This window comes from Mus caroli, chromosome 18 (genome assembly GCF_900094665.2).
Source record: "Mus caroli chromosome 18, CAROLI_EIJ_v1.1, whole genome shotgun sequence".
Classification (NCBI taxonomy): Eukaryota; Metazoa; Chordata; class Mammalia; order Rodentia; family Muridae; genus Mus; species Mus caroli.
Window position 1 is genome coordinate 72,289,339 of NC_034587.1, and position 27,095 is coordinate 72,316,433.

Genomic DNA, 27,095 nt, shown 5'->3' on the forward strand with positions numbered 1-27,095 from the left:
TGGTCCCAAGCAAACTCTGTGGAGGTCACTAACATTGTCTTTACTGTCACATGCCACAGGGCTCTGCTGGTATGCCAGGGCCTCCACTGCCTCCCGAATGGAAAATATGCACTCCAAGGTCGAAGAGAGTAAAGGAGTAAGCATAAAGCCTCTAGCCTTCTTGGACTCACTCCAGCTCCAACTTTGTTATCCTAACCTCACTCAGCTAAGGATCTGGGTGTCTGTAGGCCCCTTGGCTGTGATGTGAGGCAGTAAATAGTATGTGGTACCCATGACTCACGTGCTTCTTTCTCCTCCTCAAGACTTCCAGCCTCATCCTACTGGCTCCACCTCCATCTCTGCTGTAGTTCCCTGTAATGTAAACTGTGCTCGCGTGGAGAGAACCATGCACAGAGCCCCTCCTAGCGGTGACCCTAACATTGCTCTCACTCTTGAGGGTATCTTTCCTATACTGATGCTTCAGGTCGAGACTCGTCATCTCAGCCATGAGTGCCTTTAACGCTTTCACCTCTCCCAGGCTCCACAGGTCTGCTCCACCTGCTGCCTGCTTTCCCAGGATGTGCTAAACCCATATGCCCCTTTCTCCTCCTATCTGTTTACTGGTTCTTAAAACAAGGAAACCACCACCGCCGCGGCCGCCACCACCACCACCACCATACACTCCAAATTAGAGTCCTCTGCAATTAAATATGTTTAATTGAAACACTTAAATGCTTAGTCAAATATGCATCTAATTGTGGACAACCCAAACACCTGAAGGTATAAAAAGAAGCGAAATATCCTGCTAGCCTTAGGTCCCATCTGTTTAAAAGGCCATGACTTAATTTTCTACTGAAGTTTTTGTTGGGAAGGACAGGGACCTGACCAGTCTTTGGAAACTAAGATGATGTCATCTTTAGAGTCCATTTTCTGGAGGCCACTTCCCACATGGCATGGTTAAGGCGAGAAGGAAACAGTGGATTGAACGGCAGCTCCAGTTAGGCATGTCACTGTGTGTACCTGTCCTGCACGGTCACCTCCACCAAGGTGCAAAGTACACCTCGAGAATTCAGGGGAAACGAAGGTTCACACTTGGTCCACTGTTTTGTTGTGTGGATAATTTTTACGTTTCCAAACCTTGTCGTCGCTCCAAAGGCAAGATTCCTGGTGCATATTCTTTCAACCTGCTGTGCACGGGGGCAGATCTATGCATTCTTTGTAGGCTAGGCATCCACAAAGCGCTGGCGGCCATGATCTGAGGTTAATGGCCTGACTTTTGGATTCTATTGTTGCAGTTTCTGCATTATTTATCCTTTGTGTGTGTGTGTGTGTGTGTGTGTGTGTGTGTGTGTGTGTGTTGGATGTTAATAAATAGGCCTTTTTAAAAGTGAAGAGCACTTAGGTTTTTCTCATGGAGGAACAAGTGTCAGTACAGAAGACCTGTGGCAGTAGGTGGATTCTGAAGTGTTCTAACAGTGGCTGCCAACGACTTCACAGCCATTGTTTTAAGTGATTTATATGCCTTCTTACTATGAAAAACAGTGGAAAGCGCCACCACCCAGGGCAGTTGGGTAACAAGAGTAGCTCAGCCTCTTAGCTGCAATTTTAGTCATTTTTAGCAAATTTTTACAAACTTATAAAAATATACTCTGTTTTTCTTCTCATTTGCTTCTTAAGAAGCAACTATTTTTATTTATTTTTTTCCACCCATATGGCCAGCTCTAATTGGACTCAAGAAGTTACTAATAACAATGAAGGACGTGGAGTTGGGAGGGCTGTGGGGTGAGGGGCACTCGGGAGAATTGGAGAGGGGTAGGGGTGTGTGAATAAGCTCGGCGCACCCAATGCACTGTACTGATGGGTGGACTGGCACACACCTTCAATCCCAGCACTTGGGAAACAGAGGCAGGTAGATCTCCTTGAGTTCAAGGCCAGCCTGGTCTACAGAGTGAGTGTTCTAGGCCACCCAGGGCTATGTTTTGAGACCCTGTCTCACAATAGAGCAAATGAATAAACAAGCAAACAAAATACATTGTATACACATGTGCTACTTTCAAAGAATAAATACAGATAGTATTGAAAAGTTCTTGCTCCTGAATTTGTATACTCACATCTGTTTTAAAATTTCTTGGGTTTTTCAGTTTTCGGCACTGTCTATTGGTTTCCCATGAGTGGAAAGGTGAAAATCTACTTCATTCTTTGCACCTCCCCGTTCTCTCACTTCCTTAATACAGACGTATACTGATCAGCTGCAGTTCTGTTCCCTTGGACCCCCTGCTCCACCGTGAGCACACACTGCATTTGCTTCTATTGCCATGTGACTTGCATCCTCATGAGAAGAGCAATAAGGTGACATGATGCATCTCTGAGTGATTAGCACGGGCCGTGGAGTGAGCAGGAGTGATTCTGGTACATCTGAGCAGAGGCTTAAGAGATTGTAGGTCTAGTTAACGCTTCTCTTCAGCCAAAACAAACAAACAAACAAACAAACACTATCCCAAGGAGGCACTGATCCTTCCGCCTAGATCTTAACAATGAATAAATCATGCAGTAAGGTCTTAGCTCATGTAAGAGCTGCACCTTAGGATTACATGTGTCAGGAAGAACATTATTTCTTATAACTTGTTGAGATGGTTTTGTTACTGCAGTATAACCTAGCAAAAGCTGATATATTGCCACCTCTCTCTCCTCCAAAAATGTTTATGTTATAGACATCAAGCTTTTGCTTGTTGTGACTCTGGGCACGTTCTTGTCAAGTGAGTTAACCTAATATATCCATGAGTTTGATGCTTTTTGCAGAAGTCCTTTCCTCTAGAGCTGATTATAACATTGTATCTCTTTATGGCCCCACCATCATCACAAATAGGGTTATCTGAATCCCTCCCATTCTGTTTTTTCTTTTTTTCACTCCATGGATTTCTTTCTTTAAGTCATTGCCAGACATGTTTGGCAGACATGTCCAATCTGTGTCTCATGGGCTGCATAATGTCATATCATCATATCAAAAGGTTAGATAATTCTCAATTTAGCAGCTCCCTAAGAAAGAGTGCACGAGACAGACTATTTGAAACTTCTAATGTCTCTAAGTGTCTCTAAGTTCTACCATCATGTTTGGTAGTGTAACTGGATATGTAAGTGGATTATTTATTCTAGCTAGCTGATATAAAGGATGCAAAAACATGGTATTTCATTTACAGCCTCTAAGCCTGGTTTGGGCAAGTTCTGTGCTTTTATTGCTTATATGCAAACCATATGCCCCATGTTCCTTGCTGTTGGAGTCTAGCCTGGGCTGTTTCTGCTTCATCAGCCTGTCCTCAGGCTGCACTTGTCCCAGCTATAGGCTCATGGCCATCCTATCTAAAGATAACCTCCCACTCTCTCTGTCTTCTCTCTTCCTCCTCTCTGTGGTCTCTCTTTAGTCCCCTCCTCAATTCCAGGCTCCCCTTCCTATCCTTTCTGCCCACTCATAAGTCCCAGCTGTTTATTGACCAATCAGAAATTAATAGGGAACAGTCTTTATAGTACATTGACTAATACAGTGCCCCAATATCAGGGTACAGTCTGGATAGGGGAACTCAGTTTCTAAATACATAGTACACAACATATGATCCCCAACCTGGATATAGAGTTCTAGTTTGGTGACATTTTCCTTTAGTTTTGTTTTTTGACAATTAGTTTATTTTTAAACATTTTCATACATATATTTAGATCATATTCTTCCTTTCCTCCCACACCCTCCCAGGTTCTTCCTAACTCCATACCCATGTGACAGGGTGTCGATATGCAAAACCTAGAATGCTATAGATCAGGCTGATCTTGAACCAGAGATCCACTTGCTTCTGCCTTCCAAGTGCTGGGATTTAAAAATGCACGCACCACTATACCTGGCTTTGTCTTTAGTTCTGATCGCGTTTTGTCATCTTTTACATATACTTGTTATTGTTAGTAAGTTTGAAACTGTTCTTGTATTTGATCTTTTGTATGTAGCCCATGTCCATTTCTCCTCTTTACAAGGTTGTATGACTTTTTAAAAATAATCCATTTAAAGATTAATTTAGCATTTGTTTTATATGCGTGTTGTGCTAGCGTATATATGCGTGCATCATGTGTATGCAGTACCTGTGGAGGCCAGAAGAGGATGTCGAAGCCCCTGGAACAGGAGATAGAGATGGTTGTGAGTCGCTTTAGGTGGGTGCTGTGAACTGAATCCATCTCCTTTGCCAGAGCTCTCAACCTCGCAGCCATCTCTCCAGCTCCTAAAAATAGTTTACTTTAGACAATTACACACTGATAGAAATGCTTCCTATGCAGAGGTCCTGTTAGCATTTTACCTTAATCACAGTAAATTCATCAATATGGTCACATTATTGCTAACTAGATTTTTCTCAGAATTCAGACTTCTTTAGCATTTTCCCCAAGTTCAGAGTTCCATGCAGAGTGCCACATTACAGTTAGGCATCATGTCTCCTCAAATCCCTCTTGGTTTGGGGGAGGATGGCCACAGAGGCATGGTGACACTTACATCAGTCTGCATCAAGGTGACACATCAGTAAAGTTCACCAGTCAGACACTTGCCTCCATCACCTGGCTCAAGACAGTGCCATCAGAGTCTGCCTTTATAAACCAAGGTATTCTTATTTCCCTCCCTTTTCCTACTTTTGTCTTTGAAAAGATGCTTTACACGGCCCACACTTAATAATGGGAGTTGGGCTTTGTCTTCTTAAGGATCTACTATCTGCACAAACAATTTAGCATTCTTCTGCGTGGGACATTTTTCTAGGCTTCCTTGTTTTAAGATTCACTGTTTTGTTCTTTTGGGTATTTATATGACTATGGAACAATGACTACTCATTTTTGCTTTTTTTGTTTGTTTGATTGTCTGTTTTGTTTTGTCTTGTTTTGTTTTGTTTTGTTTTTCCCAAGACAGGGTTTCCCTGTGTAGCCCTGGCTGTTCTGGAACTCACTTTGTAGACCAGGCTGGCCTCAAACTCAGAAATCCTCCTGCCTCTGCCTCCTAAGTGCTGGGATTAAAGGTGTGTGCCATCACTGCCCGGCCTCTTTTTTTGTTTTAGATTATAAAGATATACTGTTTTAATGCTTTGCCTGTTTCATGTTGGCCCTTGGTAGCCAACATGGCTCTCCTTTCGTCATCTTTGTACATCCTCGTCATTGATGTCACGGTGAGGTACATGTGTAGGCTTTTCATTTTCTGCCACCCCAAGTGTCCCAGACTCATCCCATACGATTTCCTTCCTTGTCCCAGAATCAGCCATTTCCCTCAGGGTTAGGGTTAGGGTTAGGGTTAGGGTTAGGGATCAGAACACAGGCTGTTGTCATTGTCACTGGAGTGGGTCTAGATTTTCAGATTATAAGGACAAGGATACATGGGTGTGCACTAATTCCTTTGGTACACTCATATCCAAAAGTACTTCTGTTGTGACTCCCTCTGGATGCCTCCATCTCTAATCCACGCACAGTCACAGGACTTGCATTAGCCTCTCTGCTTATCTGTACAACTGTCTATTCCAACAGTAAAAACTTAGCTCTCACCGTCTGCCAGTCATTGAGTTGGTAGTCACTGCCAATATAAAGGTGGCATCCTGAGAGAACCATTAGCCTTTATCCTCATGGGAGAAACTTTTATCAGCCAAAGTGAGTGCCATGGGCAATCTTGGTCTTTAGACTCTTTCTCCTCTCCTCTCCTCTCCTCTCCTCTCCTCTCCTCTCCTCTCCTCTCCCAGTTCTACATGTAAGATAGAACATGATATTTGTCTTTCTACATCTGGCTTATTTTGCTTAATATAATGACCTCCAGCTCTATACATTTTTCTTCAAAGGCCATATTTTTATTTTCCTATAGGGCTGAATAAAACTTGATTGTGTATGTGGGAGGCAGAACTCCATCAAACTAAAAGTACCACTAAGCCACCAATGCTTCCCTACTATGTTTATCATGTTTTCTTCACTCATTCATTTGTGGATGGGCATCTAGGCTGGCTCTTGGTTCTAACGGTGAAGCTGAAATAAATGTGCACGACAGTGACTCTGCAGTCTTGACCCTCAGGTGCACACTCAGGAGTGTGGTATCTGGATCATAACGTGGTTCTGTGAGGAGGCTCCATATTGGTTATTATTGTGGCTATGCCTGACATTCTCACCAGCAGCATGTATGTCTCTCTGTCTCAACATCTTCACCAGCATCTGTGGGCTTTATGTTTTTGGCGATAGTTGTTTTAACTGAGATGAGATAGAATCTCAATCTCAAAACCAGTTTTAATTGGCATCTCCTTGACGGCTAAGGGGTTGTGGACCTTTTTTGAACATGTTTATTATTGAAAATGTTTATTGGCCTTTTGTATTTCAACCTTTGAAAACTGTCTATCCACAGAGACTGTTGGAGAAAACTATAACCAAAATGCAGAGGACAGGCAGGCATTAATGGGGTACCCTGTCCCATCTGATATAGTTGCAGCTCTTGCATCTAAGGCTCAGGGCACATCGAGGAAGAGGAGGAGGAAAGAGTAGCCAAGCCATCGGTGCAGGGAATATCTCCTAGAAATGACGGAGATGCTTCACCCAGGACACCTCAACTGTATGGCTGCCTAACGAAGACCCAAAGCAATACAACAGCAATTGACATGTTTACAGCTTCCCACCCATAGACAACAAGCTACAGCCAACTAATGACCTCTGAGAAAGGGAGAATTAATAAATAACATTGTATAGACTGCAGGTTATATTTGTATCTTTAGGGGTGTGTGTGTGTGTGTGTGGCAATACTAAATAAAGAAAAAAGGCCAGGTGTTTAAGAGGGAGCAACTGGGGGTTACATGGGAGGGGCTAGAAGGAGAACATGGAAGAGTGAAAATTTAATTTTAAAAAAATTTAAAAGAGAAAACTGCCTCTTCAATTCATTGGCCTATACTAATTGGGTGGGAGTTGGGATGTGGGTTTTTTAATTAGAAGTTATTTGTAGGCTCTCGTTATGAATCCCCTGTCAGATATCAGTTGTAAAGGATGCGTTCACTCTGAAGGCTGCCTCCATTCTGACGATTGCTTCCTCTGCGGCACTGAAGCCTTTTAATTGCAATTCTCTCTCAGTTCTTGGGGTTTCCCCAGCACTACTGGAGTTCTTTTCAGGAAGCCATTTTAGAGTACGTTTCCTGTTTTCCTCTAGCAGCCTCCTAGCTTTTGGTCCATTTGAATTGATTTTGTATAGAGTGAGAGATACTGCTATAGTTCTATTCTTTGATATATGGTTCGTCACTGAAGGAAGTCAGGGCAGGCACTCAAACAGGGCAGGATTCTGGAGGCAGGAGCTGATGCTAAGGAGGGGTGCTGCTTACTGGGGTGCTCTCATGGCTGGCCCACCCTGCCTTCTTATAGAATTCACCCTGGACGGCACCTGTAATGGGCTGGGCACTCACCCAATCACTAATTTGGAAAATGCCCTACAGGTTTGCCTACCGTCTGATCTTATGGAGGTTTTTTTCTCCATTGAGGCTCCTCCCCTCAAGGGAGGCTAACTTGTATCAAGCTGAGGTGCTAACTTGTATCAAGCCAGCAGGAAAGTAGCCAGTGCAAGGTGTTTTAAGTAAACAAAGTGTCTCCAGGGAACAGGGATCAATGGGGGTCTTCCTTTTCTCCTGTACTCTTGTTTCTTTCTCCTGTTTCTTTCTCCTGTCTTACTGCTCTAGCTGAAACTTCAAGTCCCATAGTAAAAGTGACTACAGAGGTTGTCATTCTTGTCTCACTTTAGATTCTGGGGAAATGTTTTCAGTTCTTGTCCATTTAGTATCATATGGAGTGTGTGTATATATATATATATATATATATATATATATATATATATATATATATTTATATAATATATATGATAAATCATATAGTATCATAGAACAATATAGGGTTCTTATAGATGCTCCTTATATTCCTGTTTCTTCAGGGCTTTTATCATAAAGAGATGAACTTTGTCAAAGGTCTTTTTACATCTGTCGTGGTAGTCATGTGATTTCTGTCCTAAGCCTATTTATGTACTGTATTATATCTATTGATTTGTGTATGTTGCATTTATGGAATGGAATGAACTTGATTGTGGTGTATGGGTTTCTCTGAATGCATTCCTGAAAGTGGCTGGCAAGATTTTTATTGAGAATTTTTACCTTTGACTCACAATTTTCTTGTTGCCTTTATCCAGTTTTAGTATCAGGGCAATGCTGGCTTCATATGCTGAGGTTGGTGGTGTTCTTTTCCTTCCAATTTTTGGGAAGAGTTTGAGGAATGTTGGCAATTGTATCTTCTTATTGGTGTGGCCGGGGCTGGGCACACAGAGATGGCTTGCTCAGTCATTAAAGTGCTTGTTGTGGGAGTGTGAAGACCTGGCCTTAGATCTCAGAACCCACTTAAAGCCAAATGAAGCAGTCTACATCTACAGAGCAGCCACCAGTGGCAGGGAGATCCTAGGGACTCTCTGGACAGTCAGCCTAGCCAATGGTGAGTTCCAGGATCAGTAGATGGCCCTGTCTCAAAAATGGAGATGGAGAACAGGAAAGACAGGCGTCTGATGTCAACCACTGAGTTACACCTATGCTTGTACCTGCACAGGTAAGTTGTGTGCACACAGATAATAAATAAATATTAAAAATAATTTTACTCTGACCTGACAAGATACAAAAACCTGTTGTGATTTTTTTTATTTATGTGTAGTGCAACTCTGAAATTTCTTTAATGATTTTTATTTCAGTTAAATATGATTGTGGGGTACTGAAGTCACTCTCTGTTAAGGACACAACGTGACCTTTTCTGCCCCTTAGTGTTTATTTCATGGCACCGGAAGCTGTGATATTCAGCAAACATACACCGAACTGTCACATCTTCCTGGCATAATGTACCTTTATTAATATTTAGTGGCCTTCTTTACTCCTTCTGACTAATTTTGGTGACTCTGCATGTTTAGCCAGATAAATTGACTTGTATCCCCTGACTCTCAGTCTATGAGGGGTTTTGCCAATGAGGTGTATCCTTGGGAGACAGCAAACAGTTGGGTCTTGTTTATTCACCCTGTTGTGCAATCTGTGCCTTTGTCTTGGTGAGTTGAGGCCATTTCTATTTAAGGTTATTATCGAGAAAGTTTGGTTAATCCCTATCTTCTTGCTGGTTTTTCTGGTGTGATTTAGTTATTCTTCCTTTTCCTCCTCCCGTGTTAGCGCTGTGTCAGCTGTTTTACTGGGATGAATGTGATGGCTTCCTTCCCAGCTTTCCTCTATTCATCTATTCCTTATCGTGAAATTTGTTTTTCCTTTGCTCTCCTGATTGTTACTTCTTCTTCCTCTGTGCACACTATTTTTCTAAGTATTGTCTGTGGACCTGAGTTTGTGGTCAGGAGCTGCCTCTGTTTGTGCTTGCATTGAAATGTCCTAATCTCTCTATTGGTTTTATTGGCTTTGCTGGATATGGTGACGCTCGTTAGAGCCTGAAACGCGTCACTCCATGCTAGCTGGAGCTACAGCTGTTGGTAAGGATGGATGCTAGTCTGACATATTTGCCTTTGTAGGAGAGTTGACGTTTTTGCCATACAGTTTTTCATATTGTTTCTTCGCTTTATATTTTTGATATCGGGACTATCACCTGTGAACTGACCTTTGTCTGGTTGTGGCTCTGAGTGCGCCTGGTGTTTGGGTCTCTATTTACTTTTTTCAGATTTGGGATTTTTTTTCCCCATCCTCAATTTCACTGAATAGACACTCCGTGATTTTAGTTTTTATTCCGCCGCTTCTGCTCTGTGGATGTTTGGCTTCGGCCTCCTTGTATCTTTCATCACATTTGAATGTTTTGGTCACACTTGTTCATATTTCTTTCCACTGTGCTCAAACATTACATTTCCTTAACCACGTCTTCCGTTCCCGACATCGCCCTACCGCCGCCTGAGTCGGTTGGTGAGGCTAGCCATCTATTTCTAATTTGTTTCACTGGGAGTGTTCAGATCCAACGTTTCTATTTGTTCTTTTTATTTTGACTGCAACTTCTCTGCTGACTTTTTCTTCTTCCATGTCTGTTGATTTTCTTACCCATTCGTCTGGATGCTGCTACCATGTTGCTGGCTTTCCTCTCCAGGTGCTGGTTTCCTCCTCTTCATTCATCTGTGTAAGCTCCCATCTTCGTCGTGTCCGTTGTTGTCAGGAAGCATCGTCTCATGTCTCAACCCTGCACTCTACCCTTTTGGAGGAGCGGGCTCTGCGCACCTGTTGGTTTGGATGTCCCTCCCGGTTTTGAGATCTTCCTTAGAGCAGCCTGCTGGGAGGGCTCACCCCAGCACTTCTGGGTGAAGCCTCTGGTTCTTCTCACTTCTCTTCAGCATTACCACCCTTCTGCTTCTCCACATTGAACTCTCGTCCTGCTGTGACTTGCTCTCTTTGCAATGACATCTTATTTTCTTCACGGAGTCACACACTGGCAGTTTCCAGTCTTCTACCGTACTTGGATGTCCCTACTCTCCTGCTTAGGCTAGAGTCACAGTCTCAACGCTTTTACTGAGCTTGTTTCATGCATTTTAAATGCAGTTAGATTTTTTAAAACCATAATTCTGCATTCCATCTTGGGCTGATAGTCCATGGACAAGATGCTCTATAGGCTTTGACATATTAGAAGGTCTTCCATTCACTCACCATTACAATTACATACAGAATAGTTTCATCATAGCCTTAAATAGCCCCTGGATTCTCCGAGTCTTCCTCCTCGTTTCCTGCAACGCTGGTAACCAATGCATACAGTCAGTGTAGCTTTGTCTTTTCTAGACTGTGATATAATCAGAACTAGGTAGCACATAGGCCTTCAGATTAATTTCTTGTATTTATCAGAATACATTTATGATTTGTCTATAATTTCTTGAGGTTTAATTGGTCATTTCTTGTTGCTGAATCATATTTCATTATATGGATATACTGAAGTTTTAGATTCATTTTTCTATCAATGGATTTCTTGGTTGTCTCTAATCTTTGACGTTTTTATGACTAAATCTACTACAAAATTCACATATGGGGGTTTACAAGAATGTAAGTTTTCATGTCACGTGACTGACACTGTTACAGAAGTGTGACTGATCGTTTGAGAAAACCATTTAGTTTGTTTTTTAAAAATTGCCATTTTTCCCCAAAGTGACTGTCCTATTTTAAACTCTTACCGGCAGTAAATAAGAGTTCTTTTTCTCCATGTCCTCGGGAGAGTTGGTGTTGTCGGTTTGGGAGGGTGAATCTGTCTAACAGGTGTGCTGCCATTCTTTTATTTAAGCTCAGTTCCCCAGTGACAAGTCACACTGAACACTGTTTCATATAGTCTTTGCAACAACTGAGCCATCTCTCCATCTCATCTTACCGCTGAGTTTTAAGAGCTGTTTGTGTATTTTGGATAATGTCCTTCCTCAGGTATGTGTGTGTATTGAAAATATATTTGTGTTTACATTATATGATGTAAGGATGACCTCCTGACCTTTTATCTTAAGGACTCTTTTTTGTTACTATTGTGATGTAGCTGTCTCCGTCAGCAGCGGCTTATCCATCTCCTTCCTGGAGAGTAAGGTAGTGACTGTAAGCGCTCTCTCTCTCTCTCTCTCTCTCTCTCTCTCTCTCTCTCACAGGCTGTGGATTAGCATAGTGTCTCTGAAGCACAAGGCAAATGAGAGCTCTTCAGTCCTGTCTTTTGGCCGTGTGGGTGGGTGTGTCCTCCCTTCTGTTTGGTGTCTGATACTCCAGGGGGTGGCATTTACTTATCTGTTTCAAAGAATAAACTTCCACCATCCGCTGATCTAGCAGGGGGCAGTTCTAACCAGAGAGAGAACCTGGGCTGTATACTGCTTCCTAAACAGGCTAGCGCCCAACTTCTCCTATTTCATCTCTTCCTGCTTGAGGGAGGAGTGAGTTCCACTGCAGGGAGGGAGAATTTGCTGTGTGGCCTGGGATGCAGCACACCTCTCCCTGCTAGAATAGAGTACCACACCTCTCCCTCCTGGAGTAGAGACCACACCTTTTCTCCCTGCTGGAGCAGAGACCACACCTTCTCTCCCTGCTGGAGCAGAGACCACACCTCTCCCTGCTGGAGTAGATAGATCCTGACCGTCCACCACTTATCCATCTGATTCCCAGCTTCTAACATTCAGTTGCCATCAGCTCCTCTCCAGCTCTTTTTCACTCATGAGTGTTCATGCTTAATTCTTAACCACTGCTCTTCTAGCCGGGTTAGGGGAGGAAGCTAAAGGACATGTATGTGCTTATTTGACACATTTAACCAGTTCTGACTGGACGGGGCTTGGGGCTGAGCCTGTGTTAAAGGCCTTGAAAGGCACTCCTGTCTTGACAGGTTTTCTCTATTATTCTCTTCTCTTGAGGCTTTGCCACCAGCCCAGCCCCGCATTGTTAAACTCTGCATTGTTAAACCCCACATTTCATACTCAACTCCCACCCTGTACCCCCGTAATTGCTGCTGTGGTTATCTCCCCTTATTAGACCAGAAATTTTAGGGTCGCATCATGTTCATGTTCAGATCTCTCTCTCCCTCCCTCCCTCCCTCCTTCCCTCCCTCCCTCCCTCCCCCTCCCCCTCCTGCTCTCTCTCTGTATATGTGTATGTATGCATGTATGCATGTATGTATGTATGTATGTATGTATGTATGTGAGTTAAGGCGCCCTCAGAAGCCTTAGGTCCTCCTAAACCTGGAGTTGCAGGTGGTGTGAGCTGCCCATAGTGGGTGCTAGGAGCAGAGCTTAGGTCCTCTGGAAGGGCAGTATACGTTAACTGTGGAGCCATGTCTTCATCCTCAGCCCCTGAATATACTCTTAATAAGTGGGTGCCAAGTGAACCAAGAACAGAATGGTTTGCTCTGGTGGGCTGCGCTTTCCCTAGGCAGCTATAACCTGCTAGGGGGACCGTCACCTGCGTGGGGGATCCAGAATGGGTCTCAGGCCTGGGTCAACCTCTGGATTCTGCCTGGATCTTTCCCTAAAGATTCTGGGTTTTTCATCAGGGATGTGTAGACCCCAATTCTGGGTGTAGAAAGGTGTTGCTGGTACCTGATAAAAGCCACCTTCTTCATGCTCCTGTTCACCAAGGTAGGAGGTAGTGTAGGGTGGGGAACTGGTGAGAGGCAGTAGAGGAAGTATCATTATGCCGTAATTGATGAGGCCAGGCTCTCTTCCCTCAGGCAAGGCCCAGAGCGTTAGCAGAGTGACAGCCGCCTTTTCAGAGCCTGGCCACCTGGCTGGACAGGTCTTGTGATGACAAAGGCTGGGAGAGAAGCTAAGAAGGGCTATCCACCCCAGCTGCAGCCTGACAGCCTCCAGGGTATGGGCTGTGGGCCGTGCGTGGGCCCTGCCGCCCACTCCCAGCCCACTCCCATCAGGAGGCTTCTCTCTAGGGTCCTGACGCTGTTGGTGGAACTCAGAATGTCATCAGCTGACTGACAGCCCTGCTTCCAGCCATGGGGCCTGGCCTTGGGCAGATTTCAGGCAGCCAGGGGCCTGTCCTCCTCAGACATCATGCCCCCAAACGATAATTAGCCAAGCATTTCTGAGTCATGGGGGAAGCTGGAGTTTTCTGAAGGCCTGCCTCTTAGGTAACCCCTGCAGGAGCTGAGTGGCCAGGCAAGCCTGGAAAGCCCCTTCCTCCAGGTTTCTTTCTCTGCTGAAGACTCTTTGGTATCCAACTTAGAAACAGATGATCTCCTTGGGTTAGGACAGTATCGTGGTTAGGTCACAAACAGCCATAAGAAGAATGTATTCAACAAGTATTGGTCACTAACCAAACATACCTGGTTGTATTAAGAAAGTTTTGAAGCCATTTGAGCTGATAAGATTCTTAGGCTGTGCCCCGTCTCCCCCATCCCCCGACCCCGAGTTCCTGGAGCCAGCAGCAGCAGCAGCAGCAGCAGCAGCAGCAGCAGCAGCAGCAGCAGCAGCAGCAGCAGCAGCTGGCACTCAGTAGAAATGTCCTTCCCAGCCCCACTGATGCAGAGGCATTGGGAATGAGTTAGCCCGGTCCCTAGCCACATACTCACAAGCAATCACGGTGACCCTGCTGCTCACTGCGGTTTGAGGAGCCCTTAAAGACTGAGAAATGGGAGGGGGCAGGAGGGAGAACAGGACCAAACACAAAAAATGTGGAGGGCCCGGAACATTCCTAAGGTCATAGCTCATGATGGCAGCCCAGGGACCTGGGGCAAAGTTTTCTGTTTCCTGGCCTGTTAATCTCAAATGACAGCTAGATGTCAGGGTCAGGAGAACATTTGTGTTTAAGGAGGGCTCTGTTACCACGCAAAGCTTGGGGCAGGAACACTGCCTTTCTCAATCTTTACGCCATCCTGCACAGGTCCCCCTGCCAAGGGAGGAAATTGGGGTTGAGTGCAGCTAAACAACTTACCTGATTGGAGGAAGGATGTCCCTCCCTCCCTCCCTCCCTCCTATTCTCTTTCCCTCGTCTTTTCTGAGGCAGAGTCTCAGATTGTTCTGAGTCTAGGCTGGCCTAGAACTCATTTTGCAGCTCAGACCACGATTTGAGGCCCCCTGCCTCAGCTTCAGGGTGCCAGGATTCCACACGGGAGCCACCACACCCAGTTGGCACTGGATTTCAACCCTGATTTTGTTCCTCTGCTAAACTCTTCCCTGCATTTGTTTCTATTGCATCACCAACCACACACACTTGATGCTGAACCAGTGTGTGGTCCCTGTGTGGGTCATTGCAGTTCTCCTGGGGTCCAGGGGTTTGGGGGGGCTTATCTCCCACTTCCTATCATGATCTTTTGCTGCTTTTTGGGCCCCGACTCCAGTTTAGAGAGAACAAGGGAGAGATGGAGAAGCCACTACCTTTCTTCCCTACACTACCAACTTGGGTTGGAATTGAGTTTCCAGGAATCTCTGATGCTTGAAGCAGGGCTGGAGCTTATCAAGTGTAGCTGCATACTAGGCTGGAGAGGGAAGGGAAAGGGACAGCTTAGGCCTTAGAGCCCGAGGGCCAGAAGACAAGGGAGCAAGCTGGGGCAAGCTGGCCCGATGGAACAGAAGAGGAAATTAAAGAGCCTCCAGTATCCGTCTAGCTTCCTTCCAGTCTGCTCTGCTGCATTTTTGGCATGGGTTGGCAAAGCTGGCCTGTAACATTCCAGTCAGGCTGCTCATTGTCTTGCCTAGAAATACCAGATAAAAGAAACCATGGAATGAAGGATAAGGGATGAAGAATGAAGACCTGGGAGATCGGGGCTGCCCTTAGGACATTCCATTAATATTAACTGTCCTTCCGAGAGAGCAGGCTGCCTCGCTGCTGTCTTCTGGGATCCAGCTGTTTTGACAGCCCACACCTCTGTTGTGTGGTGACAGAGGGGAGGGGACAGGAAAGGTGTATTTCCCAAGATCCCCCTGCCACTGACTAAATGTTCACTTGCTGCCTGTTCTGTGCCTGAAGTTGACCCAGTAGCACCCTTTCACTGGAGGACCCATGATCCTGTGTTAAAATAGAATGGCCAGGGAGGCCAGCTCTTAGTTGGGAAGTGCCTTATTCAACTTTTGGTTAAACAGAGGTTCCATGGAAATGAGCCAAGAGCTCAGGAGGCTTCTGGAACCACCACCGGATGGCAGGGGGCTTTGCTAATGTCAGAACAGTAACATGCGATGCTGAAAGGAGCCCTAGAGATGATGGAGAAGGGACTGGACTGTCTTGCTCAGGGACGCGCAACTGACAGAGACAGAGCCAGCCAGCCGTAGCCTGTGGGCTCCCAGGACTGTGTTGGGTGCTTCCTTTCTCATCTCAAGCCTCCTCTTTCCTAAAGATTTCTTGGAAGTTGATCCTATCTCTTTAAGGAGACACAGCTTTTCCCTGAGAGATTTCAGAGTGGGATCTATTTGTACAGTTATTAAACATCCCTGACAGTGTTCTAGATACTGAGGTAGGCTCTGGGGAGAAAGAGAGCATTGTCTTTGCTCGTGTGGAGTTTATAGTCCGGTGAAAACAAATAGAAAAGTAAAACTAAGCCGGACGATGGTGGCGCACGCCTTTAATCCCAGCACTTGGGAGGCAGAGACAGGTGGATTTCTGAGTTTGAGGCCAGCCTAGTCTGCAAAGTGAGTTCCAGGACATCCAGAACTATACAGAGAAACCCTGTCTCGAAAGAACAACAAAAAAAAAATTGAAAAAAAAATTGAAAAACAAAAAGAAAAGTAAAACTAAGCAATAGTGTGAACAAGGGCTCCCCAGAGCTGTGGATGCTGTCTAATGGCCAACAGAAAGGGTCCAGATAGAGCAGCGGAGGTCAGGCTGGAGATATTTGATCTGGGTATAAAAGAGTAAGCAGGGATTTGCTAAGCAGGGAGAAGAGGCAGGAAAATAAGGGCATCTCAGATGGGGTTGATCTCTCAGGTAGCAGAGGTTATGAATTTTCCAAGGCCTGAAGATATGAGGGAGGAGTGGTTATTGACAGGGTATGCTTAGGGAAGGATCAAGAGATGGCCAGAGAGATGGGCCCAGGCCATAAAAATAAACATGGCTATCGTGAAAAGTTTGAAGTTTGTCATATCCTGAGGGCAATGAGAAGCCTTTGAACAGTTTTTATTAGTCAATCAATGCTAACTAGCTAATAGACATCTCCTCCTACGTTGAGTCAACTCTACCATCTTCATGACCTAATCCCAAAGGAAGTTTATGATGGAAGGAAGGTAAAGGTGACAATGGCACATCAGCTGTTTATTCCTTTAGTTCCATTCTCATTTATACACAGAACTAGTCACACACCCCCAGCGTAGTTATACAAGGCTGGAAGATGGGAAACATACAAGTTTTTAGAGCACACTGCTTCCAAGAGAGTTGCTCACCAGGAAAGCAATGCGGTCAGGCTTGGAGCCTCATTCTGGGTGTTGGTTGATTTTCTAATTGCTCTTACGGAATACTTGACAAAAACAACTTTTGGGAGGAAGGACTGATCTTGTCTCCAGTTCAGGAAATACAGTCTTTCCTAGTGGGCAGGGTAAGGGTGTGAGGTGGCTGCTTACTGTTACAGATGAGGAGAGATGCCCTCTCCCACACTCTTCCAAGCAGTAGTCTTGGCTCTTGTGAAGGAGAAGAATTCACACTAGACTCAAGTGAAGTGAGCAAGTAATCAAGGTTTATTTTAGCAAGCAAAAAAGATTTTTAGCTGGTGAGAAAGCAAAATCAGAGGGTTAAGCACACCCTGTAGAGTGGAGGGCAGGACAAATCAGGGGGAGGTGGCAAGGGGCTGCCTTCAGTACCTGGACTTGCAAATTCTAGTCAGCATTTCTCCTCCCCTTGTGGGTGCCTGGGGTGGTCTGGGGTGATGGAGTGAGCGGGTGGCAGCTTTCTTAGAAGCCATTCTTACCCACAGTTCAGTCTGTTGCAATCAAATACAAGAATATACAGGACGGCATAACTACCTATGGAGTTGATAAGTTACTTCCTCAGGGCAAAGAAGCCTTGGATGTGCTCCTCGTGGAGGCTTTTGGGGAGCAATCGGGAGCCTGCTGAGGTGAGCTTTGTTGTCCAATACCTCCCGAATCCTGCCCTGGCCATTGCTGTTTTGACCCTAATATTTCTTTTTTACTGTAATAGTTGGGTCATGTCTGCAGTGAGGAGGGCGGTAAGGAGAGGAGAGGGAGAATATAGATAGATTCAGGAAAGAACTGAGAAGGCCATACCTACAAGTCCCGCCGCTTCAGCCCTACAGTGTCTGTCACAAGCAAGACCCCTTGTCCAAAAGTTTCCCCAACCTCCCCAAACCCGCACGTTAGTCAGAGACTGGCTTCACACATGTGCCTGTGAGGACCGTTTCGTATATAAACCGGGGTGCTCCAGCAATGGGTGATCCAGGGACTGAAGGTCTCAAGGCAGGGAAGGGTGGAGATTCTCTCCACTACCCCATGGTTATGATCTTCATCCTGTGGGCGAATGAGCCAGTGAGCACTGGAGGAGAGATGTGTGGTGGGGCAATGCTTGGGATATCGGTTCTGAGGAAGATGGGAGGTGGACAGGGACCGTCGGATTCAGGCCACAAATGGGTTTGAGGTTAGAATGCTATGACATCTTGGAATGCAGGCCCTGACAAGGCTTAGGCTCTGTATCTGTGCTGCTGCATTCTGACCACTCAGGAGGGCCTCAGTTGGCATTTATGGGATAAGCACTTGGTAGATGAAGTCATGGATCTGAACAAAGTGTTGCTGTCACTGCAAGGGTTCCTTCCTGCCACCACTGATCGACACACCCTTACTTCACCTCCACCTGGAAGCCACTAGTTCATTCTTCATGTCTATGAGTTTGTCATTTCCAGAGTGTTTGACAAATATAATTATATATAATATATTAATATATTATATAGAAAAGGTCCTTCCTTCCTTCTTTCCTTCCTTCCATCCTTCCCTCCTTCCCTCCTTTCTCCCTTCCAGAGTCCCCAGACAGAGTTTCTCTGTGTAATCCTGGCTATCCTGGAACTCAGTCTGTAGACCAGGCTGACCTCGAACTCAGAGATCTTCCAGCCTCTCATGTGCCATCATCACCCAACAGAAAAGAATATTTTTTCTACTCAGCAGACTTCCTGAGGGTTCCTCCAGGTTGGAAATGTGCAGTAGTATCATCGGTGTGGATCTGCCTCATATAGTTTAATCATTTAGCTGTTGAAGGATGGTAAATTCCAACTTGATCCCCAGGGACTACTTAGAAGCTTGCGGCTGAGTATGTAGAGATTTTCCTGTTCCCTTGATGTTATTGATTTCTGGTTGGTTCCATTCCATGAAGGCTGGAAAACATACTCTGTATGATTTCAGTTCTCAACATATTAAGGTTGATTTTATGGTCAGAATACAGTCTTGGTACATGTTCTTTGTGTACTGGAGAATAATGGGTTCTCTGCTATTGTTGGGCTAGGCATTCAGTAAGTGTCACCTTGATTGTGTTGGTGGGTATGTGGCAGAGTGACTTTGTATCTGCCGATTGTCACTTTGATTGTGTTGGTGGGTATGTATGTGGCTGAGTTACTTTGTATCTGCCGATTGTCTAGTTGAGTGATTAACTGTTGAGAGGAGTGTTGATATCTGGGAATGTAACTGTGGGTTTGTCTGTTTCGTCTTTCATTCTGTCAGCTTTGCATATTTTGCAGTTCTGTTTTTTTTTGGTGCATGCAAATTTAAGATTGCTGTGTCTTCTTGCAGATTGTCCCTTTTATTATTATGAATCTCCCTGTTTCTCCGGTAATTTGCTGTGCTCTGAAATTTACTTTATCTCATGGTGGTGTAATTACACCAGCATTCTTCTGATTTTTTTATCCTCCTACTTCCAGTTTGCCTACATCATATTTAAGTGAGTTTCTTAAAGCCAAGATAGAAGGGTCACTTTTTTAAGTTAGTATCTTTACATAACTTAAATTCTATGTAATTATTGACAGGTTAGGGCTTATGTATGTAGATTCATCTTTGTTTTGATTACTATTTTCTTTAATTTTCCTTTTCCCCTACTGTTTGTGGATCATCTAAACATTTTTTTTTAATTCCACTTAGACCATTGTGTTTTCTTATTCTAAAACATTTTGTTATATTTAATTATTTATTTGACAGACACTGCACGTTTGGTGTCAGAGGACAGCTTTCAGGAGTCTCTCCTTCTACGGTGTGGGCCCCAGGTTAGTCATGATCATCAGGCTAACAGGCCCTGTGGTGGTTTCTTTGTTTTTGTTTATTTTTGTGTGTAAGTTCTTTTTTAGTGATTCGTATATCTACCACACTATGTATATATGGCTTTTCACAGTTTACTGATGTAATCATTTAACCAATTTGAGTGACTTCTTGAAACCCTTTTACCCTATCTGTATTCATAATGTAACTATCTTAAGTAATTTTTCACTATATTTTTTTCTTGTTTTTGTTTTGAGATAGGGTTTCATTACATGGCTCTGGCTGGCTTGGAACTCAGTAAAAGATACACAGGCTTGAGTCAGCCTACCCAATGCTGAGATTGAAGGTCACTATGCCCAACTTGTTATGAGATGTGTGTGTGTGTGTGTGTGTATGTGTGTGTATGTATATATATGTATATATATTTATATATATATATTCACATGTTAGATGTTATTAAATTTTTGCTTCAGCTGTTGAGTATGACTTAAAACACAGGAGACAAGCTGAAGTCCCTGGTAGTTCCCTATACATGTGCTTATCATGTGTGATGACTAATCTTGATTACCAATGGACTCCCCAGGAAGTAGAAGCCCCAGTTGAGGAACTGCCTCTATCTATGTGGGCATGTCTGTGGGACATATTCCTGATTGCTAATTGATGGAAGAAGGTCCAACCTGCTGTAGGCAATGTTATCCTTAGGCAGGTGAGCCTGGGGTATCTCAAAATGAAAGTGTACCATGAGTCCAGGAGCAAGTTAGAAAGTCCCATTTCTGTATGATTTCTGCTTCAAGAGCCTGCCCCTACTTCCCTCAGTGATGGGCTGTAACCGGGAAGATAAAATAACTCCCTCCCCAAGTTGCTTCTAGTCATGGTATTTATTACAGCAATAGAAACCCAAAGTAGGACTGAAATTGGTACCAAAAGTGGGGTGTCAAACATGGTTTTAGGGAAGGATTGCGGAAGTGTTTGGAACTTTGAGCTGGAGAAATCCATTAAGCATTCGTTGCTTAATGAGTTACTCTGTAGGAGGATAGAATATAAGAACACACATATACACAGACATGCACACACATACACACACACACACACACACACAGAGAGAGAGAGAGAGAGAAACAGAGACAGATAGAGACAGATGAACAGACAGACAGACAGACAGAATAGTACTCCTCTATGGCTCCTGAGTCCAGGCTCCTGCACTGACTTCCTTCAGTGATGGAATGTTGTTACCTGGAAGTGTAAGCCAAATGAACCCTTTCCTCTCCAGGCTGCTTTTGGTCATGGTGTTTCCCACAGTGACGAAAGCAAACCAGGACAACATGTTTCATATGGTAAGCTCCATCAGGTCCTTTCACTTATCATTTCTTTTGGTGTAAATGATTTCTTTGGGGAATAGGTCTGTTGTTGGCAAGTTTGTTCCTATTTTCCTCATCTCAGAATGATTTGATTACTTTGTTCCTAAAAAGTAGCTTCATTTGATCTGTGGTTCTGGGTTGATAGTGTATTCCTTTGTACACTGGAAAGTGGCCCCGCCTCTCTGTGTTTACCAGTGAGAAATCTGCTGTCTTTCTGATTGACTTCCTCCTTTATCGAGGTGAGCATCACTTCTTTCTGGCTACACTAAGAACCTTTTCTTTGTCTTCTGTTTTCAGGGTGTAATAGGTTTGTCTTGGCATAGGGTTTCCTTGATTTGAAGTTCACTTGGCTTCTTGAATCTGCGGGTTTTCTAAGTCAGGAAGGCTTTCACCAAACACGTCAGCCCCACCCACTTTCTTCTCTCCTGAAACTCTAGTGATGAGAATTTTAGAGCTATTGTGGTGAGTTCCTCATCCCCAGTCTATTCTTCCTTTTTAGATCAAGCATTTTTTATTGTTATATCTTCTAGTTTACACACACACACACACATCCTATAGCAACAGAACTCAGCCTATGGGTCATAACCCCTTTGGGGGTCAAGCGACCCTTTTACAGGAGTCTCCTAAGGCCATCAGAAAACATAGATATTTAATTGTGATTCATAACAGTAGCAAAATTACAGTTATTATAAAGTAGCAACAAAAATAATTTTATGGTTGGGGGTCACCACAACATGAGGAACTATATTAAAGGATTGCATCATTAGGAAGATTGAGGATCAATGGCCTATAGGCTATGCTTTCTGATATTTTTCACTTCAAATATGCCTATATCATTTTTTTTAAAAAAGTATTTTATGCTGCTTTGATACCCTGGATAATTCTAATGTCACGGTCATATCTTGGAGGGGCCTATTGATAGTTTTTCCCATTCAGTGTGCGAGCTCTTGTTTTGTGGCATGTTAAATAATTTTTAACTGAAGTTCGCACACCCTGGCATGCTAGGTCTCACTTCAGTCTTTCCATTCGGTGTTTCCTTTCCTTGTCCTCTGGCTGGTGGAGGTCAGGCTTTTCCTGGGGTCGCTCTTGTCTGTGGCAATAGCTGTTCAGAGGGCTCTTTCTCCTTTAGCTCCAGATTTGGGGCATGCAAGGCTGAAAGAAGACCCAGGAGACTCCCTGTCTCCCCTCTCCTCAACATTCCTTGCTGGCTCCCCCTTTTCATTAAACTTAGAGTCTTCCTTGTCTTGTGTATATGCTTAAAGCTTTTGGCTGCACTCAAAGACTCCCATCTTTCTGGGAAGCACTGTTCCTTCTCTGTAGTACACTAATAAGCAGCTGTTGAAAATGACATACAGGGCTGGTGAGATGGCTCAGTGGGTAAGAGCACCTGACTGCTCTTCCGAAGGTCCAGAGTTCAAATTCCAGCAACCACATGGTGGCTCACAACCATCTGTAACGAAATCTGACTCCCTCTTCTGGAGTGTCTGAAGACAGCGACAGTGTACTTACATATAATGAATAAATAAATAAATAAAAGAAAATGACATACATACACTTTGAAATGCACAACAGGGAAACTTTGTCAAGTCTCCTTTCACTTCTGCATGGACCTCAGTCATGTGGATCTTCCATCAGAATCTGTCTCTGGCAGTCATACCACGTGTCCTTCCCACACAGACATGCTCGTTTACATGTGTGTGCTTGTATGTTATCTCTTGTACATGGGTAATGGCACCGACTTAAATGTTACCCAAACCATACGTGGACATAGTTATGCTTACTCTGGTTTGATAAATACTTGCATTTTTTAAACTTACTAAGAGTTGTCAGTCTGATACATGAAACACTTCTGAATGCTTTTATTTGTTTTGATTTTGTTCAGAGTTAGGAATGGAACCCCAGGTCTCAGAGATGCTAATCAAGCAACTACATCTTTCCCTGGCCTTCACTGCAGTCTTAACTTTCATATCTTATATTGTGTGAGTATGGACTTCATTTCAGATGTTGAAAATGTATATGCACTTCCTATTTGAAGACTGACAGCTTCTTCCTTATTTTGTGTTGTATCAGCTCATTGGCATTTTTTATGGACTTGCTTACCCATGTATATTATTTATGTTTCAAGAGAATTAGCCTTTTACCTACCATATTATACAACATAACTTTTTCTTATTTTATCATTTATTATTTCATCTTATTTCCCAGAACTGGAGACTTTATAATAATAACCTAGAAACAATCTTTTCTTTAACAGGGCATTTAGGTTTGAGTCAAGGTTTAATAGTTTTTCCCACTGCATGATTAATACAAATGCTATCTCACATTTTTTCCTTCCACCTCTTCTTGTATAATGGTCTTATTATTTGCTTTGGAATTTGACACATTTGCACCACGGGGTTTTTCCTGTTTCAGATGATCCCCGAGTTGTCTGAACACTTTAAGTGAACAGTCCATCTTTCCCACGTTGGTTTGAAATGGCACCTTGATTTGTAGCCATCTTTTCTGTGTAGGAGCTATTTGCCTTTCTGGAACATTGCAGATGGAAACTGGTGACCTGAGGAAGCTGGATGGACAAGGTATCAACAAAAGGAGGCCTGCTTTTAGAGTGGATTAAGAAGCACATGATGGCTAATCTTAATTGTCAACTTAACTGGATTTAGAATCACCATGGAAATACATCTCTGGCTTATCTCTACAACGATGTTTTGAAAAAGGTTTAACTGAACAGGGAAGACCCGCCCTGAGTGCACCCCTTGGGTGGATCCTAAATGACATAAAAGAACACAAATTAGCATTCCCCTCTTTTGCTCCCTCCCTGGGCACACACTATGACCCGAGGTTCTGCTGCTGTGCCCTCCCCGCCATGCTGAAACAATACATCGAAACTGTGAGCGAAAATAAACTCTTCTTAAGTTGTTTTTTTTTCCCCCAAATACTCCATCTCATTTATAAGAGAAGTTACTAACACAAAGAGCATGTCCTCTTCCCCACCTTGAGCTGCTCTGTGATCTGGTCTCATGAAGAGAACTGATCGTATTGCAGTCTTTCCCCGTGATGGAAGGATGTCTGTCTGGTCCTCTTATGAGCTCACTAGTCCTGCCTGCCGTCTTCTGAAAAATCTTCTTCCCCTTTCTCCTGTCCCCAGTCCCTTCATTACCTGAATGCTACTCATGTCCAGCTTCCCTTATTATGGCCTAGTTTTAAATTTTTCTATGTTTTTGAAATTAAAATATAATTATATCATCTCTCTCCTTCCCTTTCCTTCTTGCCATCCTTCCTATGTAACTTTCCTTTTGAAGTCGTGGTTTGCATTTCTTTAATTGTTGTGAGTATATGTGTGTGTGTGTGTGTGTGGTGTGTGTGTGTGTGTGTGTGTGATTTAGAAATTTATACCCTAAATATATAAATATGTCATGCCTAGTCTGTATAATGTTACTCGCATGTATGTGATTTCTGGGCTAACCACTTGGTATTGAACAACCAACTGGGGAGTCTTCCCTGGGAAAAGACTATTTCTCCCACTCTTTGCATTCCTTAGTTGCCTGTAGTTTTCAGTCCAGGGGTGGGGCCCATGAGGTTTCCCCCTTCCATGTTAGCATGTCTGTTTGTGTTGTCCCCGATCAGATCTTGTATAGGCAGCCGAGTTGATGAGCCTGTTTGAAATAATGAGCCTCTGGAAACCCCTGAAATGGAGGGCTGGTGATGGAGGGCTGTACAACGTGAGGATGGATAAATGTGAGTTTTCATAGATTTGGGATGCCTCTTTGACGCCAGTGTTTCTCACAGTGTGGTCCTTGACCTAGAGCCATGGGGACCCTTGGGGAATATACATTCTCAAGGCTGGCCCCTGACCTTCTGACTTAGACCACGGGGTAGGTCTTCATAGCAAGCTGACTCGGTAGTTTTTGTGCACATGCCACCTTGAGCACGACTAGGTTACCGTACAAATAAGTAAATGGAAAAATGATGGGGAACATACAGTGTGTGCTTCCATTTTTATATATCCGCTCGTATGTGTGTAAAATAGCTCTGAAAAGATATAGAAAACACAGGTGACGTTGGTGGTCTTTGAATGGAGACTATCTAGCTTTGGGAAGTGGTGTTTGGTTTTGTTGTTTTGTTGTGTTTTGTTATGCATGCGTGGTGCAGAGGACTGAACCTCAGACCTAGAGGATGCTGGGTAAAGGTTCCTTCCATGGGGTTACGCTCCTGGCCCTGACTTTCCACTGTGCATCCATTGTGTCTTTTGAGTTTGGACCATTTGGCGAAGTACTTACTTAGAAAATAAAAAAAAAAAAATACAAAACTCCTTGTCTAACTTTATTAGTTATTTTTTCCTCTTTGTGATGTAATACCTGACAGAAACCCCTTTAGGCAAGAAGTATTTATTTGGACTCTCTGTCTCAGAGGGTTCCGTCCACAGAGGCTTGGATTGATGTGTTGGGGTCAGATGTCATGGAGGTGAGAGTGTCTTGGATAGGAAGCTGAAAAAGGGGGGACAGCAAAGGGCAAGATGCAGCCTCAGTATCCTTCTTAGTGAGCTACTTCCTCAGGGGCCCCATCTCCTACCCCTTCTCAATAATGCCTTCTTATATGAACCTATAAAGAAATCAATCTGTTGATCATGCCAGAGCCTTATGATTCAGTTATCTCTGGAAATGCCCTCACAGAGCATCCCATGGGTCACCCTTAATCCAATCAAGCTGACAGTCAGACTAACCACCACACCACCCTCACTCATTCGCTTTCTTGCTTCCTTCCAAATGGCCTCTTGAAGCCAGTCAAATGTGTCTCTTCAGTGTCTCCTGAGGGAGGGTGGCATCTCCTGACATGGGTGTTTACTTGTTTCTAAGCTTCCATCTGGCCTTCTCTGTACACCTTCCTGAATAACCGGAGCCACTTTGCCCTGTAAGGTCAGGCCACTTGCTGCTTCTTTGTGGGAAGACTTGCCCCACACCCTCCCTGACCCTCAGGCTCTCGGGTAACACCCCTCTCTCTCCAGTGGACGCAGGCTTGCCCTTGCAGTTTGGAAGGTTCTACCACTCATCCAGCCTGCAGATTGGTACCTGAGAATCTGAGCAAATGAATGCATGGTGGACATAGGGGTAGGGATTGGACTGGAGGCCATGACCAGTGAACAGAAATAGAACTGCCTCAGGAGGAAAGGAATGAGGAGGTGAGTGAGCAAGAAGGAGGGATGCAGGGGTACAGGGGTGCAGAGGTGCAGGAGGAGCTAGGGGTGGTTGTGCTGCAATCAGAACTCCAAGGGGCTGCAAGAAGGGTGCTCTCAGCTGGGGGCTGTGGAATCTCATTTTATTGTGAACGGCAGCGTGCTCTGTGGGGATATTATGGGATGGAACGTGTCACACAGAAAGGTCTCACGCGGGCTGGCAGGAGGGCAGGTTGCCCTACCAACGAGCTTTTCTTATTAAAACTAAGTCAGGGGTGAAGGTGTTTTTTAATATTAAAAGAATATGCCCCAATGGCCATATGTCCCTCACCTCTGTCCACCCAGGGAAAGCAGCTGACATTTCCTGCACATTTTAACTTTCTAGCCAAATAATGAAATAATCATATTGGCTCCTCTGTCACAGGATTCATTTTATCTCATTCCCAGGCTTCAGAATTCATCTCATATTTTAATCTGTTTTGAGCTCTTTTCAATTGCCTTGGAGATAGAGCCAAAGGTTCCCTGAACTTGTGCTGCCTGGAGTTGTTTGGTTTAGGCTCCTGTGGGGTGTTTTCTTTAATAACATGGTCCATCTTACAGCAGCAGCAGGAGTGGAGGGGGTGGGAGTCAGGGCTCAGCCTGAGCTCGCTCTGTGGCTTCCTGATAGTGAATTAATGTCCAAATTCCAACTCTGGGGATTCTCATCTTCTGCCCTCCATGTGTGGTACCCTCCCTTCTCCGTCGTATTAATTCTTAAAAGGCCACCTTCCTGCAGACGCACACTCCAGCTGCTCCAAGAAGCATTCCTCCCGCCTTGGAGATCAAGTACGTTTACAGTGCCTACAGTAGCACCAACCAGCAGTTGTGCACCCCCCTTCCCCACAAGGCATAGTCTCAGGGCTTCTCACGGGTGATCCACTGGTTCTCGGATGCCAGCATCTGT